The 13970-nt window shown below is 36.7% G+C and overlaps 1 protein-coding gene across 1 annotated transcript in view; it reads right to left on the bottom strand.

The window, feature by feature from the left end:
* Positions 1–13970, bottom strand: part of ELL2 (elongation factor for RNA polymerase II 2) — a 74063-nt gene that overhangs the window by 56551 nt on the left and 3542 nt on the right. The gene's annotated exons all lie outside the window — the stretch shown is intronic.

Consider the following 13970-nt stretch of genomic DNA (forward strand, 5'->3'; position numbering starts at 1 on the left):
AGGCAGGTTTTTGAAAATGACACAATTTGGCAAAAAATGATTAGTATACTAACTCAATTTCACATGAAAAGAACACACTTTTGCTTAGTTTCTTAGTATATTTTTAAAAGGCTAAAGGGAGGGAAGAGATAATTGGAGGAACTTTACAAAACTCTATAGAAAATTGAAGTATTTGATAATGAACTGTGGTTTCCAGTTTCTCACATTTTATCATACGTTAGTTTCTAGTGGAGCGTCAAACAGGTTACCAGTTTTCTTATATGATCTTCACCAGGAGAAATGTAATTTCTAGAAGACTGTTTTGTTTTGTGACAAGCTTTGTCCTCCTCATAACTAATATTTTGTCACAGAGTTGTGTATTTAGAAGAAATGCTATAAGTATCTACCACAGTCTCAGGCACGATTTTCTATATCCAAAGACACCAATGTTTGTCTATGGGAATGCTTGTTCCAAACTCCTTTGAGGCTGGTTATACTTTCCTCCCTGACTTTTTGCAACTCAGAAGCTGTCTTCAGCTCACCATTGGAATTTGAAATTCTCTATCAATTTCATCAATTCTTCTTAGTCAAACAAATGCTAACTTTTCTCAATTGTCAAATGGCTCACTTCTCCCTGGATGTCATAGATTCCTTACACCAGACACCAGTCCTCTTAGCTCTTCTATCATGCCCTTCATTTCAAAAGCTAGCACCCTTCATTTCAAAAGCTAGCGCCCTTCACTTTGCTCTCTCTACATCCACATCCTCCTGGAGGTTCACTTTGCCAGTTTGGTGATGCTTTTTAATCTCTTCTCTATTTGTCAACTCCTTTCTCTCCACAGCCTTATCATTGTCTGGGGACATTTTGCATTAGAAACTCAATGGCAGCAAAACTGGCAAACGCTATACTAACTGCCCTTCCCCACTCCTCCCTCAACCAAAATGGCACCTCCTTCCTACTTTTCTGGCAAGCATACTTCTATCTTTTTGGTTTACTGGGCTCACAACCTTAAATTAATTTACAGTCTCTTTTCCCTTACCCCTAACCATATTTTCCCATTATACACTGCTAGAATTACAGAATTCTGAATCTTAGATAATACAGTCAAGGCAAGCATGCCAGTAGTAACTAAGCTGGAACCAGGAACCCAGGACTCAATCCTCCTATTCTCCCATGCCGCTCTTCTTCTACTGCCTTGTGCTCCACACACACCTGCTGTGGGACACTCGAAAGTATGATGGGGGCCTACTCCTTCATGCCAGAGTTCACATGTTAGTTGGGGAACACATGAGAATGATCAAATACTAGGCTAAGTAACTTTGGGGAGCGTCAGTAAGAATTCTAAAAAGGGAGAGAAGAATACAGGTTAGAAGAAACAGGAAAGCTGAAGGGCTTATGGAAAAGTGGATCTCAGCAGCAATCTTGAAAAGACAAACTCCAGGGAAAGGGAATGCCCTGAGCAGAAAAGCCAGGAGATAGGAATGGATATTGTGTAAGCAAAGTTAGGTCTGTGTGTGTGTGTACAGAGTTCTTTCACATTTGAAACACAACACAAAGGATAAGAACTGGACTTGGCCATCCCTGCCTAATCTTTCCTTGACCTCAAAATTTGTCTTCAGCTTCTATACACTACAGAATAAATAGGACAGTAATTTAAATTTTAGATCTCAGGATTTCAAAAGGTTTATCACCCTGTGAAATAACCCTGCCCTAATCTCTTCTATTACCCCCTCAGGGATGGCTTTTAAGTCCTGCCCTTGACATGATAAACAATTGGAAGGGGCTTCTGATTTTTGGAATAACAAAGTGAGTGGCTGAAAGAAGTGTTTTCAGGGAGAGCAGCTCCTTTGGTCCAGTGTAAGAAAAAGGGAGAGAGATGGATTGGGGCTAGGAAAAAGGATTTAGACATCAGCTCCAGATGATGCTTTATTTAGAAATACTCTAGTGATAAGGCTTAAATTAGTATGACTTCCCCAGAGCAAACAGGAGATGGTGGAATGAGCAGACTTTCCCCAGAAAGAATGATAAAATGTGCTGAAAGCTTTATTATCAGGCACCAAAGAAAAATGATGCAAAGGTGGCTTCACAGCTCTGAATCTTTATCTTTGGCCAGTCAGCCCCAGATTCCCTCAAATTAGGCTCTTAGTCTCTATTTTGAAAACCTCTGGACTGTTTTAGGCCCCTATTACTGAGCAGCTAGATAAAGGCCTGCCTTCTTCCCTTCAGTTCCTTCCAAATACTGCCCATCATTCAAAGAACTATCAGAAACTCTCCAATACCACCTTAGCAGTCATGAGAAGGTTCCTTCCCAGTGGGTTCTATCAGAGCAAAGCAAACTCCTCCACATGGAAAAGAGACCTTCCATCTACAGGACCAACCAATTTCATAATTTCATCTTCCACTGTCTCCCAACGGTGCTTCAGCTGTGTTAACCCTTTTTGTTTTATAAACATTTTCCTATCTTTTTTAAGATTTTATTTATTTTTATTTATTTTTTTATTTTTTTAAAGATTTTGTTTATTTATTTGTCAGAGAGAGAGGGAGAGAGAGCGAGCACAGGCAGACAGAATGGCAGGCAGAGGCAGAGGGAGAAGCAGGCTCCCTGATGAGCAAGGAGCCCGATGTGGGACTCGATCCCAGGACGCTGGGATCATGACCTGAGCCGAAGGCAGCTGCTTAACCAACTGAGCCACCCAGGCGTCCCTAAGATTTTATTTTTAAGTAATCTCTATATCCAACGTGGGGTCAAACTCACAACCCCAAGATCAAGACTCACATGCTCCACCAGCAGAACCAGCCAGGCACTCCTTCCTATTTCTACTTACTTCTTTTCCTTCAAGCTGGTATGCCTTCTCAGACACTATTTTGTCAATCCACACTAATAACTTACTTTTAACATTCTAGTTTAAGATTAGTTTCTTCAGGTGGGCCTTTCTTTGGATAAATCAGGAATCAAACACTCAATGGGTTTAAGGACCCAAGGCAGGTAAATGTGAAAGAGACTGATGTAAAGCAACAAGGAATATCAAGCACCTGGGGAATAAACGCAACTGAAAAAGGATTCAATTTTTAAAATGTGAAACCCTTACCAGCCAAACCACTGATGCCACCATTTTGCTAACTCTGAACTATGCCCACTTTTGAGTTAACTCTCCTTAAGTATTGTTTTTCCAGATGCCTGTGTCTAGGGTTCCACTACATTGGGGGGTATATTATTTTCATAGGTTGTCTTACTCCTAGTTGTTAGGATAGGGCCTAACATATATTAACCTAAAAGTATTTATCTACATTATGCTCAGCTAAAGAAAAAATCTGTTTTAAAATTATTTTGGCCATGTTTTTTTATACTACTTTATAGCAGTATATTACTATACACATCTACTTTACAGATTACTATTTATGGTTATATAGACAAAATAATAGAACCACACTTTATATTAGTTTAGGAATTTCCAAGGTAATTTTGACTTTAACCAGTTTTTTGTTTCAGGACTTGAATTTAGAACCTAACCTCCTGATATGTTTACAGTTCTATCTGTACCTCTTGATTCCTAAACAGAAGAAATTTTTGTTTATGTAAGTGTTGTAGTAGACAGGGCATTTTTATATCCATTGTCTCAAGTGAGCTCCTAAAACCAGCTCTGGGTGGTAGGAAGGCATCATTACCACCCATTTCAGAGGGAGATAAATGGCTCTCCAACAGGTAAAGGGTATTGTTCAGGAATACCAAGCTAGTGATTAGCAAAGTTGGACTTCAAAGCCAGCTCTCTGAATCCTAAATACTGAACACTTTCCTTCTCTTGGCTCTCTTAACAGGTTACTTCCCAGTGCTGAACATCTGAAAGTCCTTGACTGCTCAATTCAGTTCTGGCATTTTGTTTTTTTCTTTTCTTTCTTTTGTTTTTCTTTCTTCCTTTCTTTCTTTTTTCTTTGTGGCATTTTGTTTGCAAGGAAAATGAATTTCATAAAATCATTACAATTCCAGACTTCAGCTTCTGCTTAAATAAAATCTAAACAATAACTTTTTTTTTTTTTTGCTAGAAGGACCGTGTATAACAAAGGAACATATATAAACGTGTTCCTCATTTAAAAAGTAATAAAACGCTCATGTATGGAATAGTTATGGGTGCTTAGGACAAACAGGATAAACTAAGATCACTGTTACTAAAAAACTCCTTTAAGATTATCTGACAATCCTGAGGCGCCTGGGTGGCTCAGTGGGTTAAAGCCTCTGCCTTCGGCTCAGGTCATGATCCCAGCATCCTGGGATCGAGTCCGCATCCGGCTCTCTGCTCAGCGGGGAGCCTGCTTCCTTCCTCCTCTCTCTGCCTGCCTCTCTGCCTACTTGCGATCTCTGTCAAATAAATAAATTAAAAAAAAAAAAAAAGATTATCTGACAATCCAGAAGAGAAAAATACATGAAAGAAACTCCAATGCTTTACTGATGTTAACTGCAGTTTTAGACAAGAAGATGTTAGTAAATTACCAGATGTTACTAGTTCTAGAATGCTTTAAAAAAATGCAGTAAGAGGAGACAGCTGGAATTCTATACCACTTATCATGCATCTGACCACTGTGTTAATAGGGTAGCTACCAGGAATAAATTCTAAAAGTCAATACCATTACATGCAAATGTTTCATGCATGTCAGTTTTTTGTCTAAATGTTCGTTAGCCTAAGTTTAACTGCACAAACATGACCTCAACTCATTGTATATATATTTTTAATTCAATTTTAAAAGATAACATAATTACAGGTGATAAGGTATATTTTAAAATAAATGTTTAACTAAGTACATTCCCATTACAAATGAGTTTCAACAAGGGCTTCAATTTTTTATTTTTAGCTTTAATTAAATATTTGCACCAAGTAGCTCTTTTGAAAATCAAGTAACTCTAGAGTTTAACAGTTGAGCTATAAGTAAGAATGATCTTGCATATTCATACAGCCAAGAAACAACACAGACTGAAAATGGCTAGAGAAACTCCTTTTGACAAATGCTTCAACAACCTCATAAAGGTGGTGTTTTGTAGTCAAAAGGTTCTGTTAAACTCTTAGCTGTTTCACAGTTTTTAGAGCTCCTTGAATTAACCCTCTGTATCTCTTAGGAAATGTAAGACATTCTTAAGCACAGAACGTAGGCAATACATTTTGCACAAGTTTTGTTACATTCTTGACATTTACCGTTCCAAGACAACTTTACTGCAACAAAAATTACTCTATGACCAAAGAAATCTATGTCCATTTATTTCCAGAAACTCTTCCTCACAATTTATCAGGACTATAAAAGTAATATGTAATTTTCTAAGTAATATTATTAAGTAATTTTAATTTTGCTGAGTAATAATAATTTCTGATATGATACTTAGAGGGTGGTAGAGAAGGAGCAGAGCTAAAGTTTTCTGGGGTTGAATAGAAGAAAGTTATTTATCCTATAAAAGTTATTATAACTATCTCTTGATTATTTACATACTGCTTATCTATTTAGACAAATTAAATCTATGGTTACTTTGACTTTATCAACCACCATTGGTTTTAGGAATATACAGACATAACAAATAGCATTCTGGGCCTAGAAAAGAGTGATTTCTCTAAGAAACACACTATGGAAGGTCTAACTTTATTCCCTCAGTTTAGATATATTCTTCAGTTTTCCTTCTAAACCCATCGTGGAACTCTGACGTAACTCAAAGTTAACTTCAAATATTTATTCAATCAACAGGCATTTATTAAATATTTGGTATTTATCTGAGTGCCTAAGCTGCAATATAAATCATGATAAAGATAGCGCAAAAAAATTTCCAAAGTCAAATATAATTTTGGAACTTTGCCAAAACCAGAGGCTTTTCTAGAAATGGTGATGGGTCAAGTCATTGCTTTAAGTGGAATTGCTTATAGCTACTTAGTTACTATTTATTGAGTACTTAAAATATGTCAGACACTATAATCATTTTTACTGTCACCTCCAGTAATTCTGAGAACACCTTTGTGGGGTAGATATTATTATTTCCAATTCTCACGTAAGTCCCTGAGAATTACAAAGCTAGTAAGTGGCTTGGGACTCAAACCTGGTCTTAATTTAGGAAATGTGGTCTTATACACCACTTTACACAGCTAACCTCTCCTGCCACTCCTTAACAATGGTTACATAAAATGTGAAACTTCTTAAAGTTATAAATTTAAGAATCAATAAGAACTGGTAAGCATTGATAGTTTTTTTTGGTTCTGCACTATAGCTTAAGAAAAGTATCAGGTACTTGAATTTGCTGTCACTTATACAAGTAAATAATAAAAAGTAAAAGATCCTCTTTCTTTTTTTTTTTTAAAGATTTTATTTATTTATTTGTCAGAGAGAGAGAGAGAGAGAGAGAGAGAACGCGAGCACAAGCAGACAGAGTGGCAGGCAGAGGCGGAGGGAGAAGCAGGCTCCCTGATGAGCAAGGAGCCCGATGTGGGACTCGATCCCAGGATGCTGGGCTGGGATCATGACCTGAGCCAAAGGCAGCGGCTTAACCAACTGAGCCACCCAGGCGTCCCTCCTCTTTCTTTCTTAAAAGAAGTACTATACCAGTTTAAGAATTTGTGGTTGTGGTTTTTTTTTTTTTTTTTTTTTAGAAAGTAATTTTATTCTGTTCTTAAAACATTACCTGATAGAGAAACCAAAAATCACTTAATTGTATTTTAACCACTGTAAAAAAAAAAAAATATCTAGGCAGGGAAAGAAGACACAGAAAGAATATTGGAGCTAAAGCAGGAAATAGTGCAGGAAATCAGACACTTGATTCTGAAGAAATCAAATATATTTAGCTCTTGTCAAAAGCTGGTAACATTTAGAATGAGAGCATAAATGAAAAATTTGTTGATAATTGATAATCTAAAGCTACCTTAAACAGTGTCTCCTTCTTGCCCCAGCATTTTACTAGATGATAAGAAAGAGTCATCAGGTTTCACAAAATCTAGTATTTTGCTTTGTGAGTAATCCAAACTCACACATATGAGAAACTTCTCTATAAATTTGGAAGAACCAGACTAAAGTGCATGTGCAATAAAGAATAATGCATTTCTATAATTACAGCATAGAAAAGAATGAAATATAAAAGGATTGCCAAAAGAGTAGTGAGAAGAGGTAAAAAAAAAAAAACTAATTTATTTAACATAATCCTTGTTTTGAAAGATAGCTTCTGGAAAACTGTATCAATCTGATGCAGGCCAAATTAAAACACATACACAACACATACACACACACACACACATATATATACACATATATATACTATTTCAAATAGTTCTTAAAGAGATGTGGAAGGCAAAATCTAAACTGAAGAATCAGCTAGAAAGTTAGTTACTGTGAACCAGGCTTTAAAATAACAATACTTGAAGCATAATATCCCATCTTTTTTTTTTTTTTCTTTTCTGAGAAGGCTTTGTGATTATATAAAAAGCTTATGTGTCAAATCTGACTATAAATGCAAATGAAGATTTCTTCTTTGGGATCATAATCTCTGGAACATAAGGAGAAGCAGTAAAATTAATGTGGAATGGAAGACTGAGATTATTTTTAAAGTAGAAGAAATTTATAGGGGCGCCTGGGTGGCTCAGTGGGTTAAGCCGCTGCCTTCGGCTCAGGTCATGATCTCAGGGTCCTGGGATCGAGTCCCACATCAGGCTCTCTGCTCAGCAAGAAGCCTGCTTCCCTCTCTCTCTCTCTGCCTGCCTCTCCGTCTACTTGTGATCTCTCTCTGTCAAATAAATAAATAAAATCTTTAAAGAAAAAAAAAAAAAGAAGAAGAAATTTATAAACTAAACCATCTAAATCATGTTTACAAAGGGAGACATTAGAATGCTTGAAACCAGGAAACTACATGAATATACTAAATGTTTTTAAAAGATCACTGGCTGCTGTGTGGAGAAGCACGGACTATGGGGGTAAGACTGGAAGACTTGGAAGTCCATGGAAATCCTTGATAGGGGCGCCTGGGTGGCTCAGTGGGTTAGGCCGCTGCCTTCGGCTCAGGTCATGATCCCAGGTCCTGGGTTCGAGCCCCGCATCGGGCTCTCTGCTCAGCAGGGAGCCTGCTTCCTCCTCTCTCTCTGCCTGCCTCTCTGCTTACTTGTGATTTCTCTCTGTCAAATAAATAAATAAAATCTTTAAAAAAAAAAAAAAAAAAAAAAAAAAGGAAATCCTTGACAGATGACTGGGACTGGAGCAGTCGCGAAGGATGGGGTTAGACTTTGGATGTTTGGAGTTCACAGACCTGTTGACCTAGTAAGTCAAGAAATGAGGAGACAAATCAAGAAATACTAGTCAATTACTAAGCAACTGGTGACAAGATACTGCCACTTACCGAGATGGGGTACATTTCTGAAGAGGTAGGTTTGATGAGTGAAATCAAAAATTCTGTTTGTATTTGTTAAGACTGAGAAGACTGTTAAACTCTGATAAGGAGATGAAGTATTGTAAATAAGTGCCTGGAGTTGGAAGGTCAGAGCTGGAGATCAGTATTTGCAAGTCATTAACATATAGATGACATTTAAATCTATAAGACTAAATGAGCACACAGAGAGAGAATGAACAGATAAAGAGAAGGGAGTTGGAATCTCCAACATTTAAACACCAGTCAAACAGAGGATGGTCAACAGAGGAGACTGAGAAAGAATGGGCAAGGAGGTAGGAGGAAAATCAGTGAGGTATTTCATAACAGGAAGGAGTGGTTAACAGGATGGAATGCTGCTAAGGTCACGTAAGGGAGGAACAGAGAGATGACCAATGAACTTGACAGAGAGATGACAAGGAACCTAGTCAGGTGCAATCTCATAGGTGTGGTAGAGACCACCCAACCAGAGTGATATGAGCAGAGGACATGAGGTAAAGAAACAGACACTGCTTCTCAGAAACATCCTTAAATGTAATCCTTCTCGCTTTAGGTGTCCCCTTGAACAAAGACTTTATTGAAATTATGTGTTCACATGTCTGCTGCCTGTTTCTACGAGAAAGCAAAAGCACTTTCTTGATGGGAGGGACCATCCAGGACTTACTCAGATATGAGTATCTCCAGTGTGTAGTTCTATGCCTGGCACATGTCAGATAGAACAAGTGTTTGCTAAATGAATAAATAAGTATTTGGTTATTATAATTCTGACTCCTACCTCTTAATCTCTTAAAAATCTTAAGTTTTTTTTTGCCACTGAGTTTCTACTACATGGATATGTTTTCTGGTCCTCTGAGGCATCATGATTTCTGATAATGGAAATCAAAAGCAATGATATTAAATAAAAGGTATTTTAAAATATGCTAACACTTAAGTTTCCGGGTAAACATATCTAGATCCTGAAGTATCTCAGTGAATCTTACCAGTAAGTTTAAGCCTGGTTTCACCTTTGAATAAGCTCACTGTCAAGTGGAAATTCCTCAGACAAAATTCATCTCTAAGGACCATGAACTCAGCACCATTCCTGGTCCATTACAATGTATAACAAAAGCTTTATGTAGTTACATTATTTTTTTCCCCAATGAAACTAACAACAACAAAAAGAGGAGAATCAAAACACCAAAACAGAAATGGAGGTAATTTGGAAGTGAAGACATTGACTCTTTCAAGGTCTCCAGACTCATTTCAAAATGGAGCTTGAAATGTAAATCCAGGCACTTTTATATAGAGTTACTTAATGTATCAATAATCACTACGGACGGAAACAACAGAAGGTCTAATCTCCATGTTAGACTCAAATTATATTTTCATATTATCTGTGCTTGATGCTGGTCTTAAGTGCAAGTTATAGAGAAGGTTATTTTAAAAAGTCTATAAAAATACAAACAAAAAATCCCTACACAAAAGCAAAAATTTCTTTCACTTAATTTTAGCATCCGTCCAAATATCACCAATATTCTAAAGTTCCATCCAAATGTCAGAGTTAGTAGGAAACATGTCAACAATATAGCACTGTTCTAGTCTAGCCTCAGACCTCCAAATAAACTTCTTAAATATAAAAACAATCAAATCTAAGTGTCTTGATCACCAAACAAAAGACTGAACGTTCACTAAAATGGTACCCATCATCTTATCTTCCCTCTCTCCATCCCACTCTCCCAAATGCCTCTAATTCCCTCCCCCCCTTTTTTTTAACTAAGAATACCTTTAGTGCTGATGGCTAGAAATCTCAATTCAATCCTATTTCTTTCAAAACCTGCTGAAGTCTATAGATTGTATTCATCTCTAATGTCTCCCACAGCATCCTAATTTAGATTCCAAGCATCTTTAGCCTGAACCACATACCTCCTCTTAGCTTGTCTACTTCCTTCCAGATTCACCTTATATTCATTATGGAACGCTGAGGCCAGGATAATCCTAAAACACAGCTCAAATCACTTTATATTTCTAATCAGTATCTTCCCAGTTTTGACAGAATAAAATTTAACCTGCTCTAATCTCCCTTTCCTCTCTTAAATCCAATTGACTTCAGGTTAAGTAGAACACTGTATTCCATGGGATTCTCAGACCCAGCCCTAACTTTTCTACAGCTGTCCCTCCCTGTGCTGGAGAGGTAAATTCCCATCCAGTCCTTGCCTGTTAAACTCTTACAAAATCCTTTAAGATCAGAGGATGTTTTTTAAATGCTCTGTGAGTTCAATTCCAGGTGAGTTCAATTTGACTCATGAATGTTTAAGGAGCATATAGCCTAATTAATAAGATTCTCTCTTCTTATATCCTGTATTATTGCCAGCCATGGAAATACTAGGTTTGGCCTTTACTAGTAAAGTTAGTGGAGACACTTAAACCAGTTTTTCTTATTAAACATTTAACATAGAGCTCAAGGGCCATAATGCCACAATAGAAATTATAGATAGGGAGATAAATTGGAAGGAAGGGAGAGAGCAAAAGAAAAGAAAGAGCAATTTTCCTTGGTACATTTGTCCTGAGTTATGCTTTTTTTTTTTTTCCAGCTTCAATTTGGCTGTGGAAATACGGCCATTACTTTACTGTATTCTACTCCAGACCTGCTTCGTTACATTTTTGCATTAAGTCATGGAAAATGCAGTATGGAACTGAGGTAAGCAAGACAGTCAAATGTGGGGTTATATACAATATTTTTTTGTATAAAACTTAGCTGATCTTAAATAGAAATGCCCATATCATCACATTTTAGGGACATCTTCTCAAATTCTCCAAATACATTTGGCCCACTGGGCAAATACATGGGCTGGACCCTGGTGCAAGGCTCTTGAGCTGAGCCTCTCTGTAGCCACTGCAAATTGTTAAAAATGACCCAGCATTAGTTCGACTGAAATTCTAATTTTCCTCCCTCTGCTGGCTTTATCACAAATTACTTAGTAAGCACTATGATGAGCACTGCCTTCATGGTTTTTTGTTTTTTGTTTTTGTTTTTTTAAAGTACAAATGGAGCAAATGGAAAGGCTGGATCTGGTGACTATCTTCCATAAGCTTTCCTATAAATCATTCCAAGAATTCTACGCCCTTTTCCTTTTAAACACTTTTCTTGAACATGTTCCAATCCTTCACATATGTTCTTTCTTTCTCCTTCCAACTTGGGTGCCAAAGTTCCCTGTCTCTCTTTTTAGGCAATCTGGCTACTGCTTTTCACTGGGATGGGCACCCTTCTTTGTACTGAGCGCCTGATCATTTGATAAAAAGTTTCAAACACTTACTGCAACATGAGGTACAAATTTGACTTTATTTGATAAAAAGCATTTAAAATCAAGTTCAGCCTGAAGAAGGATCTAAGGGAAAAGTCAGTAAGATTAACGTTTTAAAATTAAACCTGACGACATTTAAAATATGCAGGAAAAAGAATCTGACAATGCAGTTAAATTAGCCAACATATAGTATATCATTAATTTTTGATGTAGTGTTCTCTAATTCATTATGTGAACTTAAAAAAAAAGTATCTGACAATGCAAACCTCTTTGTTTTAGTTAATAAACATGTCCTATGGCAGTGGCAATTCTGTGCTGACAGGTCTGGATGCTTGAGTGATGCCTTAAGAACAGGGTCTTCTGTATTTTATATGAACACATACACACATTCTCAAAACTGTTTGAGGACAGGCAGAAAAATGGAGATAAAGAAAAAGTAAGGTAGGAGTCTTTTCTGTACCTTAACCACAATGAATCAAATGCTAAAAAGTTCAGCTGATAGACAGCTGAGAAGTCATCTACCTCATGACCTATGGAATCAGTTATTTTAAAAGACCAAATAACACACAAAGGGAGCTATTGTGAACGACAGTAACTTTGTGGAGATTTATGCTTTGATTAGAAATAATTTTATCTGGTAACAGAGAGAAACTCAGTTCCTTATGCAAAATTAAATATAAGTGTATTTGTACAAATTTTCAAAATACTATCATCTTCCTAGAAGACACTTATCAAAGAAGGAATATGCATTTAAAGCCAATTAATTAGGGTTGACAAGAGAATGTGTTAACAGAATCCTTCTTAAACACATCTGCTTCCTCATCTTTAGGCACAGAGAATGAAAGGACTTGCCCCAAACATATCAAGGCTAGGTTTTTTATGTAATAGGTAAACATGGTGATGTTGTTTGAGCCACCATCTTTGAAACTTTAACCAAACAATTTTTAAAAAATAAATTAACAGGCTCAGCAATGACAAAATCTGCTAAAATATTTTGGTAGGATTTTTGTTACTAAAAATGTCAGAATAAGCCAGCCACACATTACTGAATTAGCTAAACTATATTGTAGAATTTGGGGTTTTAATTTTAAATACAGTTTTAGGATACTTCTGAGAGAAATACATAATTACAGTAATATATGTTCACTTAAAGTATGTAGCGCTTATATAGACCATGCAATCACAAACATCAATTTAGAATGAATATAAAGTTGTAACTTCACAAAGTTACAATTTGTAACTTTATTTAGTAACTTTCCTCTCATTTAAAATTATCTATAGTTAACAAAAAAAGTAGCTTTGCAATATATCCTAAATATCTGCATTAGTATGTCTAAATTTACTTTCCATTTAACACTTTTTAATATACAATCAACTTGAAACTGTTTCTATTTTCACACTGAGTGGAAGACAACTTTTAGGAGGTATTCACTCCAACTCTAACTCGTATTCCTGGACTCACAATGCCTCCTCTCTCCCTCAACCCAGTCCCTATTTTGGAAAGTTCTCAAGTTAGCATTTTTCGTTTCTCTAAAAATAGAAAACTTGAATAATGATAGTCAATTAGATTTGATTGTCTTTTCAAACAGTGAGGAATTGTTTCCTTTCTTTTTTTTTAAGATTTTATTTATTTATTTGACAGATCATAAGTAGGCAGAGAAGGAGGCAGAGAGAGGAGGAAGCAGGCTCCCTGCTGAGCAGAGAGCCTGAAGTGGGGCTAGATACCAGGATCCTGAGATCATGACCTGAGCTGAAGGCAGAGGCTTAACGCACTGAGCCACCCAGGCTCCCCTGAGGAATTATTTCCAATTAAAGATTCTGTTTCCATGAACCATTAACAATTTCGTGTATTTGTTCAATTCTATCTAAAGAACTTCTGTGTTGTGTTTAAATCAAAGTTTAGTAAAATCCCTGAACTTACCTCCCTGAAATCTTAGGTCAAGTGGATTAATTTAGAATAAATCTAGTGGGCAAAGTAATCTGGATAAAAATCACTTTCTGATGCTTAATTTAGGAAACTGTTGAAATTTCTGGCTCTTAGAAGGTCATAGAAGACGAGGAATAATAGTCATAACCTTGTACAGGCCAAAGCCACTGAGCCATTTGTCAGGCATCAACCTTCCATCTGGGCACAGGAATGGTGAAGGCAGTCTTAATGAAAATTAAAGCCATTCTTCTCCAAAGGGGAAGAGGCTTGACCACCAGAAACTTCTTCCCATTTAGCCAACATGTGTCAACATATTTCCTAACAGCTGGTACAATTTCAGGTCATAAGCTCAACTTCTGATAAGGGCCTAAGGTATAAGAGACCAAATAAGTTATCTTCCAACTAGAAGAT

Source organism: Lutra lutra, chromosome 5 (assembly GCF_902655055.1).
Source record: "Lutra lutra chromosome 5, mLutLut1.2, whole genome shotgun sequence".
NCBI lineage: Eukaryota > Metazoa > Chordata > Mammalia > Carnivora > Mustelidae > Lutra > Lutra lutra.